The following is a 22,467-nucleotide window of genomic DNA, read 5'->3' as shown; positions in this document are numbered from 1 at the left end:
CTTTCATAATAATCAATCTTGATTGCAGCAGGACTGTGGCACTTCTGGATTGATTGTGAGGACCTGCTGTGACAAACAATACTGACCAATTTGGTCACAGTGACAAGTTATTTCTCTGTTTATATACATGTCATCAGAGGGAAGGGAAGAGATGGAAATCATTCAATACAGTTAGCCAATAGTGGAAATATGAAAATTCTGAAAATCCTTAAACTAGATTTGGAGACCTAAACTACATGATATGGCAAAACTGAGAGTACATCTATAGTATATCAGTAAAATGGGGAACCGTAGTTTGCTAGGGACTTTTACCATTACTGCCTCAACCTGCACATGTATCCTAAAGTAAATGGCCTTACCAACAACTCCTGCTATATGAACAGTAAACCACTAGATTCCATATTTTCTCTTTTTTTTTTTTTTTTTTTTTGCGGTACTTGGGCCTCTCACTGTTGTGGCCTCTCCCGTTGCAGAGCACAGGCTCCGGATGCGCAGGCTCAGTGGCCATGGCTCACGGGCCCAGCCGCTCTGCGGCATGTGGGATCTTCCCAGACTGGGGCACGAACCCGTGTCTCCTGCATTGGCAGACGGACTCTCAACCACTGCGCCACCAGGGAAGCCCCATATTTTCTCTTTTTATCCCCCAGGCATAGCTGATTCAACCATGGGTGGGCACCAATGGACAGGCAGACAGTTCATAAGTACGGTAGTGACTTTCTGGCCTAAGTCAATCAATTTCCTCTTTTGGGAATTTGTAATTGAGCATCTAAGACACTGAATTGGTTAGATGTGGAGAATTAAGCTTAAAAGTTATATAATCTCTAAGGCTGGATAAACTGTTATAGCCAAAGTCAGTGGTGGAAAAGGAAAAGTAGTAATGGCTAACAAATGTTAAATATTTATTCTACATCAGAACCTCTGCTAAATGTTCATCATCCACTATCTATTTTAAACCTCAGATCACTATTAAACCTGTTGGTAGATGGTGTTATTATCCCATATGATGATGGAAAGTCTGAAATTTAGAGAGACTAATTAAATTCCCCCTATCACATATGTGTAAAATGAAGACAGACCAAAATTTAAATCTGTTGGACTCTTCTGGGAATCTATGGGGAGTGGGGAGGTGGAGAAAGAGAGAGAAAGATAAAGCAGATAGAAGCAGAAATGACCTCACTATGTAGTCCTGAGATAGTGGTCTTCTCTCCTTACAGCCTCTGAGCTGCCATTCCCATAGGTCTAAAGGTTCATTGATCTCTGTCTTTGGGTTCTCATGAACACCCACTGTGTCTCTAGATGGGTTTACAGTACACAATACTTTGGTTAGAACTATTGAGAGAACTATAGTAAAGGTAATATTTGTCTTCATTTCTTCAGATATTAATTTCAATGCTTGATAATTCACTTTGATTTCAGAAACTTGTTTTTCTGAATAGAGGATATTTAACTATTTAGTAACTAAGTAAATGTGAAATTTCCAGTTTTTTCAGTAATTTTCAATTTACAAGGAACACTGAAGATCAATAGGAAAAGGTTTATTTACTTATTATTAATAATCTACATAATATGTGAATATACATGTGCTTTTTCTTCCCTCTAGAATCATTTTCATATTGTGAGATTTTAAATCTGTTCCAAATGAACAGGTCACTGATGGCTTCAGCCCATTATAATATTTTAGTCCCTTAAACAAAACCCCAATTATTGGATAGCAGAGCTTGTCCCTTTTCCCACTCCTCAGCAGCTAGATAAACTGTTACTCTAAGGATGAGAAATTGGGGAATTAATGCCCAACCTCCTCTTCTGAAAGTCTGCATAAAGGTGCAAAAGAAGAAAGCTTGAATAAAATTCAGATAGTCTGAAATTTCTGAAGAATTCTGATTCAGTATTATCTTACAGCTTATATTATTTGTGCATTTCAGTTTTTTAAACTTTATTATCCTATGCTTTATTTGAGGGTAGGGATTTTAATTCCATTGCCAAGTTGGGCAAATTCAAGTTTTAACTGTTCAAAGGCAACATTCTCCAAGGGTTCCATCACTGGTCGTGTGGCTCAGTCTGAGCAGGGCCTTCATACTGTCTGGGAGTCCATCAGCATTTGTTTGTTCCGTGTTCCACAAACACGCAGTACAATCAGGTTTTTCTTTTCCAGAGAATCAACTACTACTATGTTTGGCAGTAGTTAACTGTTTAAGCAAATATAGGACACCGGAACAGCAATTTAAGATGTATAAGGAGACACAGAAATAGTTCCCTAGCATTTTGCATTACTTTCATAATGCTTCACCATCATTCTTTCTAAAATTGTTTCTCTTTATCTTTAAAGGGGATGGGTGATGGAAGCAAAGGTTATTTATTGCAAAAATGTGAAGACTTCTTTATTCTTTTTGATATTGTTCTCAAATTCTGTGCCATTATAGACAAATTGTTGAGCCGATTTGTAGTTAATCTTGTCTCAGTTGCCTTAAACTCATTCCACTGTATTATTTCCCTAAAATAATGCCCCCCACTATAATGAAATTTCAAATATATTAGCAGATACTGCCATTGATCTTTCTTCATGTTAAAAAAACTATTAAATCTATATGTTGTATTTAATAATATATAAATAAAATATATAAACATCATTTAAATATATATACATTTATATTTTACATAATTCTACTCATTTAATAGCATATTTTTAAGGATTAATGATCCATTTTGCATTTCTTTGAGTTGTAGGGCTTTTGCTACACCAAAAAAAAGCCTACCTTTTTAATATGATGCAAATATAATATATAAATTATACATTGAATATATGTGTAGTAGAATATTAAGTATAGCATTCCCTTTTTTCTTAGAGTTTTGTCCAAGATTCCAAAGGCTAAGATCAACAGATGCTAACAACATCTATGTAGGATATGTTAAAAGGTTGTGAAACTAGTTTAGCAACTATACCTTGAGGGTATATAAAAGTAAGCCAGGAGATTGATAGAAAAAGGGTTTCTTTGAAGATAGTTGTAGGTGGGATCAAATGAAGGAACTTCTTGACAGCTATTCAAAATGCCTTACATATATCTCCTGGAGTTTGAGAGTAGGCACAGGGAGAAGTCCAAAGAAAGAGGTTGGCTAAGCACAGCAGGGAGAGGAGCAGTGCCTTCAGAGAGAGACAGCTGCTCTTCCACCAGACAAGGTAGGGGAGGGGTGGTGAAGGGCAAGAATAAAGGAATTTTCCTTTGGGTCAAGTAGACCCACAGAGGGTAGCTGGTCTTGAGTCAGTTTGAGAGGGATCTAAGGAGAAAGCGGAGTTGTGTCACTGAAAGCAAAAGCTGATGGGTGATTTTAGGCATGCAGTCAGAGTTAACGAATAGTCCAGCAGGACACCTTCAGCAGGAGGGTTTCTGAAGAATCCATGAAACTTCCCCCCTAAATGAAATAGTCAATATTTGGGTATCTATCACACCCAGAAGGTACCTGCTCCAGTTTGCAGTGGCACCTTCAAATATTACCTCTATCACTTCTTACCTCACTCTGACTTGGGGAAGAGCAGGAGAGATATGAAATGGTAAGACAGGAAAAGACTGAGGAAGCCAGCCACGACCCTCTTCCTCATTGCAGTTCACTCAGCTGAGTCAGGCCCAGACTGGTGCTTCCACATTTTTAAATGAGAGCAGAGAATGAGACTGAACTAGCTTTTATAATCTGGAACAAGATTTTGTGTTATTTAAAGAGAGTGACCTGGAATGTAAGGAGAAGAGCTCACAAGTTTATATTGTGTCAGGGAAAACAATCGACAGAGTATGCTGAAAGAGAAATTAAGAAAAAGAATAAAATTGTGTGCTACTTAAAACCCTACAAAGTTCAGTTCCTTCACTATACACATACACTGACATGTCTAAGCAGTATTAAACTAAGATATACTGGTTAAAAAATAATAATAATAATAAATAAACACACAAAATCTACTGCAGTAATACTGCATATTCACTTTCAATGTTTTCAGAAATATTAAAATGTGTTCTTGTGAAAAATATTATAAAGATAAGACAGAGTAAGAGGGTTAGGGAGTGATGGAGGCAGAATGCTGTCATGCTATCAGAGACGGCATCTGTAACAAGGTGTCATTTGAGTAGAGACCTGCCAAACTGATGGAGTGCCTGTTCAGTTAGAGGGAAGATCATTTCAAACACAGGATGCAACACGTACAAAGGCCTGAGACTTGGACATGCTAGTTGTGTTCAAGGACCATGAGGGCGCCTAGGGGCTGGGATGGCTAGAAACAGAAGAGGGTGGTAAGAGGTATGGTCAGGGAGGTACCAGGTCAAGAAGGGCCTCAGCAGGCAATGAAAGAACTTTGCATTCTACTCTGGGAGAGAGGGAAAGCTATTGGAGGGCCTAAGCAAAGGAGTAACATGATCTAATGTACATTCCTAAAGGCTCACTCTCTCATGTTTTGCTTTTTTAATTACTGTGTGTGTTGTAGGGTCAGGCAGGGCACGCGCTGTCCAGCTGACTGGGGTTTACTATACTTGCTCTATTGTCTAATACCAGGCCTGCTTCACTCATTCACTTTACTTTCTTGGCCCATGACAGCACTTGAATTTGTGACCCTCATTCTAGGCTCTTAGAATTTCTGCTTTTTACTACACAATGGGAAACCACTCTTAAGACTTAAGCTCAAGCTGCTACTCTCATGTTTCATTTTTTATTTCAATGCACCTGTTTTCCCCAGATATAACCATGTTCACATTCTCAATTATAAAGCAGTTCTAAAACTTCTGAGTCTTCTGGGACTTGCTATAGCAATCAGACTAGTTGAGGCCTAGGAAACTAGATCCTCCAGAAGTCTTGGTCTGGTTGCCACCTGGAGACCAGGTTGGTTCTAGAGATCACTGTAAGTTCTCTTGAAGAAGAACCAGGCAGAACTGGAACTGGAACTTGTGCCTAGACAAGGCCATCCCTAGGGAATGAGGAGGCCAATCACAGCACAAGATAAAATGTACTCCCTGACTCCAAATGTACTGTTATAGAAATAAAATCAGTTGAAAATTCACTTCCAAGGCAGAACTGAAGAGGGAAAAAATTCTTCAAGGAGCAACCCAAATATGTGTAGAAGTGGAGAGAAGATGGTACCCACTTGTTCTGGTAATGGCATGCATAAGTGTCAAGTTATGCGAGAGAAAAAGGACCTCAGGTTTCTTTTCCTTACAACATCCCCTCCTTTCAGCTTCCTCCTTGGGTATCAAGCATGGCAGGGGAGTTCAGAACACTCATAACCAAGCAAAGAACATACTAGATACTCCAATTTAACATTGCACAGAAGATCAGATTTGTCATATTTTGGCATTTAGTTCACCCTCTTATGGAATTGTCAGCACTGGCTCAACAATACTCCAGGATTGAGCTCATAGAGTCTATAAAATTCCCCAAGCAAATTTAATTCTTATTCGTTCTGTTTAATATTCATTAGCAGTTAGACTTATTAAGCATATAGTATCTGTCAAACACTCTGGGCCCTGGATATTAGGCCTTGGGTGTAACAAGATTAATAAGAATTATTTTGTCCTTGATGAATGCATGTTCTACTAGAGTAAACAGCACCATAGATAGATAAATGATGATTCATCTATTGTGTTATTATTAAGGTAAAAATAAAGTGTGAATACAAAGTGGAAACCATCTTGCTGAATTGAGCCCCTAACTTTTCACTTGTCACTTTACATTTTAACTCATACTACTATCCAGGAAACAATAATCTCATGTATCACAAAGCCTGTAATGTTGTAAAGGTAAGGTAGTAGATGGGCTTTAACAACATCTTAAAGACATCGAACTATAGCATGTTGTAGCAATGAGAATCCAATGAGGGGGTTTAAGCAGAGGAGATACCTGATTTTAACATTTCCTCATTTAAATCCCTAGACCAGGCCTCTTTTCTGAGCACATTATACACATATCCAACAGCCTATGCTCTTTCCATCATCTCCACTTGGAGGTATCATGGGCTCAGAAAGATAGCATGTTCAAATTCTTCATTTTCTTCCAATCTAGTTCTTCCCCTAAACTTTGCCATCTCTGACAGTGAGTGGCATGACCATCTATCTACCTACCACTAAAGCCAGAAACTTAGAAATCTTTCTCCAGTCTTTCTTTTTTCTCATCCCCATCACCAAGTCCTTTTATTTTTCTACATCCAGGTTGTATTTTAGATCCGTCCATTCCTATTTATTTCCATTACTACCATCTTAGTCCAAGCCACCCTTAGGCTACATCTCTACTATGTCAATGATCTCCTCCTTAGTTTCCCCACTTGTTCTTGGTCTTGCTCCAGGCCAACCTCCACAGCAGACAGGAGTGATCTCAATATGGAAACTAGATGAAGTTACTCCACCTTACCTCTTCCCCATGATGAGACAACGTGCAAACTCCTCCAAGGTCTCCATATTATACTTAGGAGAAAGTCAGAATGCTTATCATTGCTTGGAGTCCCCAAATTCTCTGGCTTTCTTACCTCTCCATTTATACCTCGTAAGTTCTAGTCCCGGCTTTCCTTTTGTTCCTAAATGCGCCAAATATTTTTCCTATGCAAAAGCATCGCACATGATGCTTTCTCTCCCTGCAATGTTTTTCCCCATCCCTCATATGGTAACTTTTTCATACTCTTCTATTTTCTTCATAAATCTGAAATCTCCCTTGACCTTTCTCTATAATATTTTCTGGTCCTCCACTTATTATATTTATCTAATTTGTATCCTTCATAAAACATAATGTGGCCCACAATTAGATAGATAATGGTAATAAATTGAGATAGAAGGAGAGAGAGAGAGAGATACAGAAAGGTGGCCTTTGTTTACTTATTTAACATTTGCCGCCCCCATTTGACCATTACAGTGTAACTTCCGTGGTCTGTTTTGTCTACTGTACGCTCAGCATCAAAGTGCTCAATAAATTGTTCCTGAATAAATAAAATATACTTTTCTCTTGTTTCATCACTTTTCATTGAGCTTATATAACTAATTTGCATATATTTCTAAATTATTTCATTTAGATACACAAAAATTCCATCCCCTGACAGCTTTCTAGTAGGTACAAAAAAGAATAGAAGAGATAACATAAAATCCAGCTAGGGCAAAGCACTAAGAAAGCAATTTTTCAGAATTTTTTTTTAATGCTAAAATGCATTTTTTTACTCCTATTGACCACTGAATTTCTTATATTGCCATATATGACCAATTTCTAGATGTACTGGAATTTTCATTTAAATGCTTATCCATTTATTATCTTCTATCATCAAAATGAAGCAGATGGTTAAGTCTGCTTCTGTATTGTTCGTGTCTTGAGCAAAATGCTAAAAATCCATTCAAATCTTGTTTTAATATAGGAAGCAGTGTAGGTAACTTTGCAAGTACACATAAACATTTCTCGTGTTATTTCACTCCCAGCTTCTAGCCAAAACATTAAAAAAAGAAAGAAAAAAAAAAGACTGTTCTTGCAATCCTTGCAGAATTTCAGGGCTTAGTCAAAGAAGAAAGTCCCCAAAATTTTTTCAGAAATCCTGTTTGGGCACTATTCCCAGCCTAATTTTGCAGACCAAGATATTTAGGCAGTCCTGGTATGCTAGGAATAAGAAGTTGAGGATTTTTATCTGAATTAAACCCAAACTCCAACCCTGATTAACATACTGCAACATTGTTAACTCCTTGACTATGTTAGACATTGGTTTAGTTCAACTAATTCCACCTCTGGAAAACTGCCTCTCATTTATGTTCTTGCTGATTGCTTATATTTTCGTTTCAGCTCTCCCACTGCTTTTCAAAGGATAGAAGTATTGTCTGTCCCACTTTTTGTTGCTAGGCAAACATATCTGGAGTTAACACAAAGAAAGCAAAATTACTAAAGTCAGATAACATAGATATGGTAACAGGAAATTCTGGAGCTTTCTGTTTTATCCATTTTTCCCTCTCTGATGACTAAGGATGGTGCAAAAGATGTGACACTTTATTACTTTATTTATATTGCTTGATACATTTATATATATATTGGACTTAAGTTCATAGTCCCCTATGTAGAAAGCATGGACTGGCAAGATTAGTGCAAATTCTATATGTGTTTATATGACCAAGTATATATGTAATTGATGCTTAGAAGCTATCCATCTGTAAAAATATGCCCTAGATTCTTTGAAATTCCATCAAAGAAAATCAGCAAAGGACATATATTCTCTGTCCCTCATCCCAAGACCGCTTTACATGTGTATACACCTTTTGATCCTGTTGCCTTCAAACCTTCTTTAAATCCCTAAATTTCAACTTGCATTACCTGTTGCTAGCACTGCTGCTATTCCCTCATTACTATTTCACTCAGAGTTCTAGAGCCTAGTACGAAGTCAAATGTAAAGTGACAAGTGAGAACCAAGGGGCTTCAAAGTACAAATTGAATATGATCTTCTTGCCATAACAGAATAGTGTCATTGTCCTACTAAATTAGAGGATCTTTGCTCTTCTACTCCAGAGAATTAGCAGCATGAATTCTATTCAACAGCTAATGGGAATTCTGGAGAGATTTGGAAACATTACTTAGAAGTAGCAGAAGTTGGGAGTTCCTAGACTCCCCATATAAATACTTTCCTTAGATCATAAACATACCATTTATTAAACTGAACAATTATTTACTGGGAATCTCTCCTAAATGCTGGGTATAAAAAAACAAGGAAAAGTAGAAACTCTCTCTGTCATGAAGTTTGCATTCTGGTTGGGAAGACAGTTAACAAATAAAAAATACAATGTCTGTTAGGTCAGAGGATGGTTAAGTGCCATAGACAGAAGTAAGTCAGAGAAGGAGAATAGGGCTGGGCTGGGGATGGGGGATGTTGGGCAGTGTATGAAATTTTAATAGTGATCAGAGAAGTCTTCACTACACTACTTGAAAGATATTTTGAAAAAATTGTGAAAGAGTCACATAGGTAGGATGTTTAGGGGAAGGGCACACTAGGCAGAGGGAATGGTAAATGCAAATGCCCTAAAGAGGGTGCATGCCTTTTGTGTTGGAGGAACAATGAGAAAACCTCAGAGGTTCAAGGGGAGAGGGTAAGGGAGCAGGTGTAGAATATGACGTCAGAAGGGTCAGGAGTAGGGGGAAGTCCAGGTAGGACCTTGAAGTCCATGTGAGGGCTTTTGCAGTTAAGCTTTATTCTGAATGAGATAAGAAGGCATTGGAGGTGTACTACTTCCTAGGACTGTCTTAACAAATTACCACAAAGTAAGTGGCTTAAAACAACAGATATTTATTCTCCCTTAGTTCTGGAGGTCAAAAATCCAAAATAAACATGTGGGCAGTGCTGTGCTGCCTCCAAAGATTCTAAGGGAGATTTTTCCTTGCCTCTTCCTGCTTTGGGTGGCTCTAGGCATTCCTTGGCTTTGGACAACATCACTCTAGTCTCCATGTTCACATGGCCTTCTCCTCTGTTGTCACTCTGTCTTCTCCTCCTCTATCTCTTATACAGACACCTGTTATTGCATTTACAGCCCATCCCCATAATCTAGAGTGGTCTCACCTTGCAGTCCTTAACTTAATTATATCTACAAAGACTTTTTTTTTTTCAAATAAAGTCACTTTCACAGTTTTAGGAGGTTAACATGTATACCTATTTTTTTGTGGTGGCTATTATTCAGTCTATTACATAGAGATTTGAGTAGAGTGGCAAGATCTGACTTATATTTTCACAGGTTCATTCTATTCCTGTGGTGAAAATAGTCCATAAGAAAAACAGAAAGACTGCACAGCAGAATCTAAGAGACAATAGGACACAGAGTAGTAATTCAATTGAGTATGCAGTCTATACCTAAACATTAAAAATGGAGGTGGTGAGAAGTATTAGATTCTAGAGATACTTTAAAGATGACAAAATTTACAGAAGATTTTATGTGAGGTATAAAAGAAAGAGTAGAGTCAAGGATGAATCCAAGGTTTGGGGCCTGATATCTGTGAGATATTATTGATATATATGGTAGGAATGTCTTCTTTCCTCTAAAGCTTCTATACTGCTGGGATCAAGGTCATTAGCTAGTTGTTACTCCTCTTCCATCAGGTCTCAGGTAGGACATCACTTCCTTCCAGAAGTCTTCCTCAACTTCAATAGATTGGATTAATATGTCTCTATGCTCTGTACCCTAAGTTTATCTCTATGATAGTTTTATTTTTTTGTCATTTGTCTTAGTTTGCTTTTGCAAACCACCTCAAAAGTTAGTGATATAAAACATCTAAAAAGATGTATTTAGCTCATGGTTTTGCAGAATGACAATTGGCTTAGCTTGACTGTTCTGGACTATGGACTGTATATCTTGGCTGGACTTGCTCATGCATTTGCAATTATCTAGTGAGTCAGTAGTGGCTGGCTGGTTCATAATGACATCAGGTGAAATGGATTAGATGACTGGGGTCTCTCCGATGGGGTCTCTCATCTCCACAGGTTGGCCTAAGCTTGTTTACATAGCTGTCACGGGGTTCCAAGAGTATGAGAGCAGAAGCTGCAAGGTCTCCTTAAGTCTAGGTTCAGAACGGGCACAGATTCACTTCCATTAAATTCTATTGGTCAAAACAAGTCATAAAACCAGTCCAGAATCAAGGGATGAGGAAATAGACTCCATTCATCTACTGGAGAACTTAGTATTGTGGCAATTTTTGCAATCTGTTGCATCACTTAATATAATTGACTACTTGGGTGTTTCTCTTCCTTGTTAGCTACCCCACAAGCAGGGAAACAACTCTCTCTTTCTTCACTATTAATCCCAAAGTAGACTTTGAATACATACTTTTAAAGAAATGAAGGTATGAATGAATGAAGGAGAGAGTCAATTGGTAGACAAACTATAATGCAACTCTCTATAAATGTCATGGTCACTTAGTCTACTTCCACTCTCCTGAGTCTGCATCAGAATCTTTATACACACAGTTATCTATAACCTGTGTTTGCAGGTGCAGTAAATTATTGTTTCAAATTAAAGATCTGAATTAATGTGGCCATATACAGTAAATGGTCAAGATAAGCATTACTTCCAAAATTAAACATTATAAATTCTTGAAATAACTTTTTAAGAGGTTTAATTTCCTATATATAGCCAATTTTTATATAATTGGCTTTGTATAAAACTAGAACAATGAATTATTTTAAGGTTATTTTTTGGAATAGTTATTTTTGTATGTACAAGTTAACAATACACTTACTTCTTTAGTTATACCAGGTATTATGTTGACCTATTTTTCTTTAAGGTTCAGAGTTCAGGTAAGTTTCTTCTTTGCATAGGTCACATGAGTTTATTTAGGAATGCCTTACAGAAATCAGAGCTTTTCAAAAAGATTCCTTTCTTCCTTACTGATTTTCATTTTAGAATCTAAAATGCAAAGGATTCATTAACGGCAATATGCCTCTACTGTTAAACAATGCCATTGTCTGGGAGACTCCCAGTGTTTTATAAATGGAAACAACAGCAAGCTGTTATCCTTTTTGCAGTGAAAACATATAAGTACCTTGGAGATAGAGGTAAGAATTGAATTTAAAATCCCAGTGCCCAATCATTTTTACTAATGACTTCATTCCTAAAGCCCCATTCATTTTTCTCTGTTACTCCATATATCACAAAGAATTTACACTACCTATCAGCAAGCTCCTTTTCGAGTCTCTTACATCCTTCAGACTCTCTTTAATGTGAACCTCCTTCGACACTGAACCTGAATGTCTTCCAGAGCCTTATTGATCTAAGTACATCAACATGTTTGTGCTGCTTGTCTGTCTGTTGCAGTTAGTGTAATAAGTCTATTGGACTACTCAGTTCTGTGTTTGGTAGTGTGCCTATGTTTTCAGTACACTAGAGGTGTGGAAACAAAGTAGTAATCTGAGAAGCAATTCAGTGAGAGCAACTCCTGGAGAAAGTTAGGTCTCTGAAGAATGTTTTACTGTTCCAAGAACAAGCATATCTGGAAAGTAGAAACATAGTGAAGAGCTATGAATATAGGAAGAATAAGAGTTCAGTTTTTTGGACACTGAAGGAGAAAGAGAAGTTGGTTCCAAATCAAGTATTGTTGACTGTTAGAAACTTGTGTCTGCTAAGTTTTATCTATGAGTTTTATCAGGGACCTAAGCCTATGAAAGTCGAAGGATGGAGGAGGCTGGGTTGGACAGGGAAAGCCTCAAAGGAGTCCTGCACTGGGCAGAAGTGGAAAAGTCTTAAGAGCCCCATTATGCTTATTAATGGTCTAAGGGCTGCCCAAGGAGGTGAACGATGAAATGTGCTAATAGCTGGAGGCTGACAGCTAACTTCACTCCTTGCTACAGAACCACAAGATTTTTCTTGAAGAGACATCTACGTGACACACCTCCTTGACTGCCACAGAAGTTTAAGTAGTTTTAAAATATTCGGGGAAGAGCTGAATGTTGAACTAAACTGCACTCTTTCCACCTCCATGGGGATCGGGGAGGGTGCTACAATCAAAAGATAATTTAAAAGAATCCTATTGTATTCAGTCATTCTGTTAATCAGCATAATTTCATAATCATTTGTGGTTTGTGTGCCCTTTTTGGAGGTTTTACTTGTCATTGTGTTTATGGGAAATTGACAGTTATTAACTGTTTTTAGACTTGAACCAGTCCTTATTAGAATTCAAATATATTTCCCACTACTGGGTCCAATATCTATGTAATCATTTACCTTACAGTGAATTTTACTGTAAGTGTAATATTTACAAGAAGCAATTTGTCATTCCTGGGTTAAGTATAGAAACTTCAATATTTTCTGGATAAATATGTCAAAATAGCCAAGATTCAAGCAATAGAAGAAAATGGGAAACTTATAATACAGCATTTTTTATTAGAGTTGGGAGGTTTGCTATCTGGTTTGACTCTGTTATCATTATTGCTTTTATAAATATGATTTTCCAATTATTAACCATCATTAGTATTAATGGCATTAATGCTGGTAATCTGTCTCACTAAGGATTTCAAAGTGCTGTATTTTTTATATGCTAAATGAGTTCCAGGGCTCCAGCAGTGATTTCTACCCTGATTTGCTTCATCACAAAGTCTCCAAACACAATTAAGTTTAATTCATATATCAGTATGCCATACAGCACTTTAGGTTAGGGAATGGGGTGGCAGATTCTCACAAACAATTTGGGGATATTTCAACTCCCCAAAGACTTAAATCTCTAATCTAATTGGCAATACATCCCCCTTTTCTCACTGAGGACAGCTCTCCTCGTCATTTAAATATTTGCTTATGTGTGTGTTTGCAGGGCTGGGGAACCCAGGTGAACACATATACCAGGTGTACAGAGTAAGAGGAAGGACGAAAGTCCAAGACTAAGGCCCAGAGGTACAAAGGCTCTGATGTGCTTGTGTCTGTGCCTCCTTTCTGTGACCTGGTCCTCAGCTCTTCCCTCACGTTTCCCCTCATCCTTCCACTCTGTTCTCTGAGCAGGTTGTCCCAGCTGGTTGTCTCTCTCAAGCCTCCCTGCCTCTGTACCATGTTTAGTCAGCCTGGAACACACCTGTAACCTCTCCTCTTGCACCTCTTACTTGTCTGAACAGCTCCCACTGTGCCTTCATGGGTCATATCAAGCATTGTCCAGTTCATAAAGGCTTTCTTAATTACTCCAACTGTGCTTTTCCTCTGTGTTCTTTTCCTTTGTACAGATATCTAATATTAGGATCGACCTGTTCACATACCTGTTTCCATCATCTCCCCTAGAAATGAGATCAAGCATCATCTGTTTTCTTTTTTTTTTTTAATATTTATTTGGTTGCACTGGGTCTTAGTTGCAGCAGGTGGGCTCCTTAGTTGCGTCTCATGGGCTCCTTTGTTGTGGCATGCGAACTCTTAGTTGCAGCATGCATGTGGGATCTAGTTCCCTGACCAAGGATCAAACCCAGGCCCTCTGCATTGGGGCGCGGAGTCTTATTCACTGTGCCACCGGGGAAGTCCCTGTCTATTTTCATATATGTAGTCCAGGTTTTTGCTAACAAAACTCAATCCACTTTGTTGAACCAATAAATGAGTCCTTGTTCCTCATCCCAGTGCACCAGGGGCCAGCACCTCCACGTTACTCTCTGAGTGCCTGTTGCAGTCTCTCACATACTGGCACATCCAAGTGCACACGAGCACAGGTAGAGCACCATCCTCGTTAGGATTTCATCCCCACACACTCCCATATACCAAATAGGCTTTTATGCATCTTCATTGAAATCTGGCTTTTCCTTGGCATTGCTGATCTTCAGCAAGTTACTAGAAGCAAGCGTCTCTAATAGAATAATTAAAACAACTATGAATCCATGTGTTACTCTAAGTGTAAACTTGTTGATGTGTTAATACTGCCAGTAGTATGTGCATTGAAAAAGAGAATGGGAAGCCAGTAAAACATAGAAATGAACCCCTAATGGTGGCATTTCAGGAAATAAGAAGGGACAGATGGGAAGATATTTCTGGACCAGGAGCTTCTGGGTGCCCTTCACGTCATACCACACAAGCCATTTCCTATTCCCGTACATCAGGTGGATCGGCTGCTACAACACTGTCTAACCCTCCTGAGAATAGTATTTCTATTTCTGTCTTTTATAAATAGGTAGAGGCACCAGCCCTTCTGGCTGTCAGGGACCAGGAAGAAGCCCTTCTCATACAATAGCCAGAAAAATCCAAGAACCGACAAAGAAGTCCACCTTTTTCTACATCCAATAGACACTGTAATAACACTTTCCAGTTCAAAGAGAGGCAATCAAGTTCAATGGAAACAGATTTATAATAATTGTAGCAAGAGGTTACACAGATTAAGTGTTTACCAAGGTGCTATGCTAAGCCCTTTCCTTTATTCCTTACACCAACAATATAATAAAGGTTATTTTATTATCCCCATTTTACAAACAAGTAATTTGCCCATGGTCACAAAGCTGGTAATTGTCCGAGTCAGCACTGGTGCTCAGAAAATTGTTACTCAAATCCTAAACATACCTTTTTATCTCTGGAAGGTACCCCCTGGTATAATGAAGAAGGTACCTAATTAAGCTTACATGTCAATATACAATCCAGCACTGCTGCTATTGTTATTACGATCCTATATACGACAAGACATTTAAATTATATTTCATTCCTTTTATTTCATGTGGGTACAGAAGAGATTATAATTTCTGAATCTAATTTTTACATGAAACAACTGGTAGAGAGAATATAAGTGCTTTGCCATTATTTCCAATATCTTTTCTACAAACATTTAGGAAACACCTAAAATATGTAAAGAACACTTACAAAGTGTTTGAGGAAACAGTTTAAAGGATATTACATGGTCCCTGACTCCAAAGAGTTTACAACCTGAAAAGTACCAGTAAGACCTCAGTAACATTCCAAATCTGACCTGTGTACAAGCTATTTCCAAACTGATATCAGAAACCTGAGAACTCACCCATCCACTCAGAGAGTGATCAGACTATTGGATGTCAGAATCATAAAATAACTACTGTCTTCACCCTTTTACTTTCAAGCAATTGTTTCCTAAACACAGTTATAGTCACTAAGTCTGCAGACTTCAGAAATTCCAGATCTTCACTAAATCGCATGGAAATATATGTTGGCATATTCCTGGAGATTTCTTTTAAAGTATCTGTCCATCAAATCAAAGTTCCTGTAAGTATCCTGTGTTTAAATTCTTTATCTTTCCTGACAGGAAAGATGTGGGTTCCCAGAGGCAGCAAAAATCTAACTGGTCTCCTTACTACTTTCTGCAAATATCACGCACATGGTTTTGCTGAGAGTTTTAGTGTCATTTGTTGAAACATATTTAACTGATGTCATTTGGTTTATGCCAAGTTAATACTGGCTTCCCCAAGGCTATGATCAATTCAGTCAACCAGCTGGTTTGACTGATTTTTCCTTTGAATTTGACCTAATTCCCTCGCTGTTTGGGTATCCACAGACACCTTTACACAAAGAGAAGGCAGACTTCATGTTAACTTGCTAAATGAGGGTTATTCTTTTCTTCTGAGATAGGCCACGGACTTATTGAGTGACCAGTGGCAAGAATTACAATCATATGCTCCCTTCTCCTCTTTCTCGTTCCAAAATGAGAATATGAATGTATAAAGCTCTGAAGTTGCTAAATGGGAAATCAAACAATTGTATACTTTAAGGTACATCTGTATTGTATAGAAAAACGGATTTCTTCTGTTCTGAAATGCCAGCAAGAGACAATATGAAGGGGAAAAAAAGAAACAATTAGCAACTTAAATTTTAAAAAATCCTCTTTTCTTAGTTGTACATTTGGATCCTTTCAAATAATTAATCATTAATAAATATTTACATACCATTTTCTTTTTATATTGCAGTATATACCACTAGCTCTTTAAAAGTTAACAGGTATTAATTTTCTTTCAAAATAAATATTCTGTTTAACATTCAAATCTAGGTTTCTTTACTGACACATATTCCAGTCGGGTCAAAGCTCTGATCTCATTCAAAACCCAGCGTTTTATCCAAATTTGTTTACGTGTCTACTAATCAAAAGATTTTCAGTGTCTAAAATCCTGATGATAAAACAGTCATAAAATGTTCATAAAAATCGGATCAGGTGGAGCATCCGCTGATCTGAGTAAATTTTTCGCTATGATTAACCAGTTCTTAATGACAGCCTTTTTTATCTTACAGCTGTGACATGAAGAGGGAGCTGTAGCTCTTCGGAGACGCAGTTCTGCCGGCGCCAGCTCATGCACGCTTTCCGATCGCGTGTCTGTTTCTCTTTCTCTCTCCCTCTCTTGCGCTGCCCCTCATTCATTCACTCTTCCATATCTTTGCCATTGTGCCAGCTCAATTTAAATGTATCTGCTCTGTATCTGTTCAAGTGGAGATAATCCATGCAAATCAGGAGCAGTGGCTTTCAATGCCTGGTTCACAGAGAGGACTCAGCTTGAGGAGGTCACTCGTTCACAGCCGCTCCTCCCATTATATTTTTCCCCTTATTGCAGAATTGCTGTATGTATACAGTGACTGAAAGGACTCAATTTACTGCAACTGCTGCCTGGCTTTACTTACAACTTTTTTTTATAAAGGAACTTACCTCCATCTGTCTTTTCAAGGTAGGAAGTCTGATTCTTCTAAAGACGTGTGTGATGCCTCCACTGTCTGCTCATTATCAAATGTCACTTGAATGCTTTATATTGTTGCTGGCATTAGGCACAAATGCTGTGATTCCAGGTGCCTCACGCTTTTGTTACTTAACCGTATAGGTACAATTGTTTAAGTGCCGGGGAATTGTAATGTTTATTTTCCCTGCAGCCAGTTTCAGTTTTACAACGCCAGAAAGATGATAGTGTCCACTCTCTAATATAGAAATACAAACCTCTATCAAGTTTTCCTTCTTAAAAGAAATAATCTTAGTATGTTTTAACTTATCATGTATCCTGGCCAATAATAGCCAAGTGTACAATTCAACCGTGCTTTTTTTTTTTTTTTTTTTTAACCTGGAACCTTCCTGCAGCATTTTCTGTGAAAAAGAACTAACTGTTGAAATGTTTTTAACAACAGCAAGAAAAGGATAGATTTTACTTCATTCTGCTGCAAAGCAAGAAGCTGAAGGCCTTATTGCTAACAAGCTTGTCAGATAGATTTATTCTTCACAATTCATAGATTGTTACTAGGCTATGTGGAAGTTAGGATTCAGTTACTGTCATTATATATGCTATTATTTATTGTTTTGAGATTGAAATTGCTTTATAAAAAAGTTTAACGTAACAAGGCTAAAAAAAATCTTATGTTTGTATAACACCTTTTGAGATCATTTTTTAAGACCGATTTCAATAGCCAAATGCTTACCTTTGGATTAAAAATGCATGTAAGAGGCTAACAAGATTTGACGATATACATGTTGATTTATGAAGGCAATTCCTGAGCTTACATTACTTCATATGTGTTTCCTTGAAGTTACTTGTAATGATTTTGTAATCATTTTTCAGTCATTTCAATTTTAAAACATACTAAATGTCTATGCAAAAATCTCTTTTTGATTAGTACAAATATAATTATATTCCAGTTACAATTTAGATTTCAATAAACCTAATATGTCTTTGAAAGCACTCCTTATTAGTATCATTTTACATTTATTACCTTATTTTTCTGACAAGGTTTGACATGTGGCTATGACAAGACTATTTAATCTCTTGTATAGTATAGAATTGAACATAAACAGTAAACAAAGTTGACAGTCCTGAAAAGAACAGAAAAAGATCCTCTGGTATACTGAATAGTTCTGATGACATAAATCTTAGATTTCATCTTCTAGGTAGATCCTTGTAGTTAGTGGAGTTCAAGGGAAAAAATTTATTATCCACATAAAATATCTCAGTGCCAAAAATGTGCAGTTCTTTTTCTTTTTGATGCAGAGTCTTCTGTTTAAAAAAAAATGCACTCTGATTTTTGAGTACAGTACAAGGTATGAAGCCCTGTCATTGTTAGCATAAAGAAGACATCTACACAAGTATTACTGTGCAGAGGGCAATCTTTCTGTCTTTGGAATTTGTTAGGTTACTGTACATAGAATTTAACAGATAAATATGTTCTGCTTCGTGGCATTTTAGTGATCCTATTGGTATGCAGGCTACTCTGCTAGGGTAGCAACAGAAAAAAAAAAGATATATGTTTTACAGCAGTGGGTAATAAAAGCCCTTCACAGTGAGAGAAAAGGAATTTGACTTATTTCTTATACAGTAATTAGAATTTCTTTAGAACTCTTTGAAATATTGAGTGATAAAGTAAACTGAGCCTTCCCAAGAAAGGCTAATTGAATTTATCTATTCTAATCATGTAGTTGCCCATGAATATCTTCTTCCCAGACACTGTCACTGGAGGATTCCATTCACATCTTCAGCGTTACAGGGGAGAAGAAAAAGGATTGGCCACTAATGGTAGAGGGTGATTCTTTCATAATTAAAATGACTTTGAGAGAAGCAACAGACACAGGAAAACCTTACCAGATGGAAAGGTGTGTGGGATTGCCTGGCTGTGTGAACTTGAGACTAGTGTGAAACTAAAGGATGCCCTTTCAGAACAAAGGAAAGCCATGTAATACTCTGTCAGCAGTCAAGCTGAGTATAGATATAAAAAGTGGCTAGGGAGATCTTTTGGGGACAGAGAAAATGCAAACAAGGAGGCATTCTCTTTTCAACCAAATTACTAGTATTTGATAGGTATGACGGCATTCCCCCATGGAGTCTCCAACCATCATTTCACAGAGTTATTTCAAAAGCACATATTTTATAGACTTTCACATTTGTTTGCAAACCTCCTAGGAAACTCTCCAAAGACCTAACTTGTATGCCTTAAGTTAGGTTTTACTGTGCATCCTAAATAAAATGGTCACAGCCTTCAACTCCCCTGGGTTTCTTTTGCTTCCTCTGTAAACTTGCCGTTCCTCTAGTAACTCATTCAAGCAACTGTTCAAGATAAGTTACATTTTATTCCATTTTAGTGTGCCTTGCAGCAGAATCTATAGAACTGGTAAACCTTGTAGCTGTATATAACACCATGTTGTTATTCCCACCTGGCTCTTTTCTGCTGGTGTTACTGAGTACAGTTAAAAAGATAAATTATCATCTTAAAAGGATGCTATAGAGGGCGTTAATAAGTTCTCTGTAACTTCAGAAGTGTTCAGTCGGGCCAGAGAAACTTGCAACCCTGCCTGAGGGAAAATAATGTGTTTCATCAGCAGACATTCAATGCTTATATCATCTGTAGACTTGAAAATTTTCTCAGGAAGGATTGTATCATACCGTATTTATTTTCTAAATCTTGAAACTCATTGCTGTGTATGAATTAAATGTAATATTAAGTGAAAACTCAGCAGATACTAATTGTCTCATCTGTCTTAATTTAATCTGTATAACACTATGAGGTCGATGGAACCATCACCTGCATTTCATAGATAAAGGCACTGAGGTACAGAGAAGTTAAATAACTTAGCCAAGGCCACAGAGTTGTAGTAAAACTGAGATTTGAACCCATCTGCTTTGAAACTGGCTTTGAAACATCACACAATAATGCCTTCCTTGCTAATTAGCTCAGATAACTAAACACATAAGGACATCCCTCCACCTCACAGCAAAAACATTACTATTTACCTATTTGTAGTCTTGGTTCAAATATCTGATTCTGATTTTTGAACTCTTCACAGCTCTTCACTCCTATCTGTATTACCATCATAGCAGAGTTTTTAAAAGTATTGTCATTTAATACATGCCAGAAATGGTTACTCTCGACGAACATTAGTCTTTTACCTCAAGGAGTTAAGAACTAAATCAGATTTGTAATTGACTAGCTTGTCTACTGACAGCCTTTGAAGCATTAACCCACCCCACCCCCCCACCCAACACCTTCTTTTTTTTCCCCCTGTCTAAAGAACAAGATTGACATCTCTTTATATGTTTGGAATTTTTCACTGGTGTAAAGTCCTTGGTAATGATGGAAATTAACCTGAGGCTTTATCTAACTACCTTTCCTTGCAACTGCATTGAAGTTCTGGTAACAATTAAAATTTTCATACAAACAACTGTTCCCTTCAGAAAAAATATCTTCTTCTGTCTTGTCATCTTTCTTCAAAATCTCCTGGGTAGTGAAAAGAATCCCTTTTCCTTGTCTTTCTTTCCATGGGCACATATGAATGAAAATTTCCCCAGTTGAAATATACTGGCACATTCCAAAAGCAGATAAAGAACACAAATGAAGTGAAATGCATTTTTAAATGCTGAGACTCTGAAACACTGAACTGATAACTATCTGTTCTTGTGTCGAAGGTATTGTCTCGCTAGCGAGAAATGAACAAGAACAGGTCCATACGGGGAAGCATTTGTGGCTTTAGTTCTGTCCGTTTATTCTGAATAACTTGGACTCTCTCCTGCTGTTCCTCACCCCACCCCTCCTGTGAAAGAAGATGAACTATTATACACAGAACTCATAGAAACCTAATTTAAAGACTGTGTTCCTTCGACCTTCGAATATCAAATATGCAGTGTAAACAAAAATCTGAACAGGACTAACACATAATCAAGTGGCAGAAATGTGGGAAACAGGGGTCAGTAGCAACCGAGCAAGTTACACATTTCTCCAGTAACAAATGAAAAAAAAAAAAAAATGATGCCTTTCTGTGATACCAGCATGCTTTTTAGATCTTATTTGAAGTATCAAGCAGATGGACTGCCCTATATATCCAGATCCTCTATCTGCTGGCAGGCAGAAAGCCTGCGAACCTATCTTTAAAGTTATTTTAAAATATCAGTTTTGCCTGGATTAGCTAAGTTAGACATAGACCATTGGTACAGGAAAGGTTGGGAATTAATTTAAATTTGAGCTTACCCTTCCATCATCTCTTGCTGAGTGAGTTCCTTAGCCTGTGAGACATTCCTTTCAGATTTGATTTCTCTATTACTTGGTTGATATACTTACCTTGGAAAAAAAGGAAAGGTCGGACGGGGGGTGGGAAGAGAACAGGACATGGTGGTTTTAAGCTATGTGTTGATGTAAAAATTCAAAGGAGTTTAAAAATGACCGAAAACCATTGAAGGCCGTGTCCCTCATTGCTAAATGCGCCAGCTGTGTAACTGAATTTTCTATCTAAAAGATGTTAATTTCCTGAAATTAAAAATAAAATCAAAAGATTGTTCTCATTCTGGGAAGCTTGTGAGAAAGGCAAAAAATATTCAGATAACTCAATTCTTAAATATATTGGCAATCAGTCCGGACTGAACAGTTATTCACACATCTGGGCTCAAAAATAAATCTTCCCTAGCTTTTAAGAGCCAAGTTTGGAAAGCAAAGCCAAAATTTGTAAGAACCCTTAAACCAGGGTTGGAAAGTCTGGTTTGTTTGTTTATGGATGTTGTTATATATGTTACTTTCCTATCAATCCTCTCCCAGAAATATTAATCAAGTGTCTTTCCCACAGTCATGGAGACCTCTTCCCTGCATATTCACAGCACTTACAGTTTACACCACACAAGTCAGCCTCTAACCGTGTTGTTTTCTTATATTTCCCTGTTTGTTTTATGGATTATATTCTTACATTTCAAGTAGCTTGTAAACTATTTAAGGGTAAAAAATCATACTTAGTTTGTGTCCTTAACAGACCTTGACTCAGTGTGAAGGTCAGAGAGTATTCTTGATTCATATTTGAATGACTCATTGAATTTTTTAAAAATCTAGTTAGCTTAGTTTATATATTTTAAAAAATTTGTTTCAAGGGCAAAGAGAGGGACATACATCCATTTAAGACCTAGCTATATTCTGGACACTGGACCTATGCTGGGACAGAATATGAAAGTTTATACATGCTCAATTTTAAAAATAGCAACAGAAAAAGAGATTATTTCAATAGATAAGATTATATATATAATTTCTCATGTTTAGAAGTTAAAGAGAGAGGCAACTAGTGAAGGAACTAAGGTGAAAGATCTAAGCAGGAGGA

The 22,467-nt window shown here is 37.4% G+C and overlaps 1 long non-coding RNA gene across 1 annotated transcript in view; it reads left to right on the top strand.

Moving 5' to 3' along the window:
- Positions 1 to 16,800: 16,800 nt before the first annotated feature.
- The window catches only part of LOC132593807 (uncharacterized), a 128,941-nt gene continuing 123,274 nt past the window's right edge, over positions 16,801 to 22,467 (top strand). Inside the window, exon 1 of the long non-coding RNA XR_009559665.1 lies at positions 16,801 to 17,092. This is a non-coding gene — a long non-coding RNA (uncharacterized lncRNA). The remainder of the gene's footprint in view (positions 17,093 to 22,467) is intronic.

Source organism: Globicephala melas, chromosome 1, assembly GCF_963455315.2.
Source record: "Globicephala melas chromosome 1, mGloMel1.2, whole genome shotgun sequence".
NCBI classification, from domain to species: domain Eukaryota; kingdom Metazoa; phylum Chordata; class Mammalia; order Artiodactyla; family Delphinidae; genus Globicephala; species Globicephala melas.
Note: the sequence above shows the minus strand (reverse complement) of the source record. Positions and strands in the feature narration are given on the sequence as shown.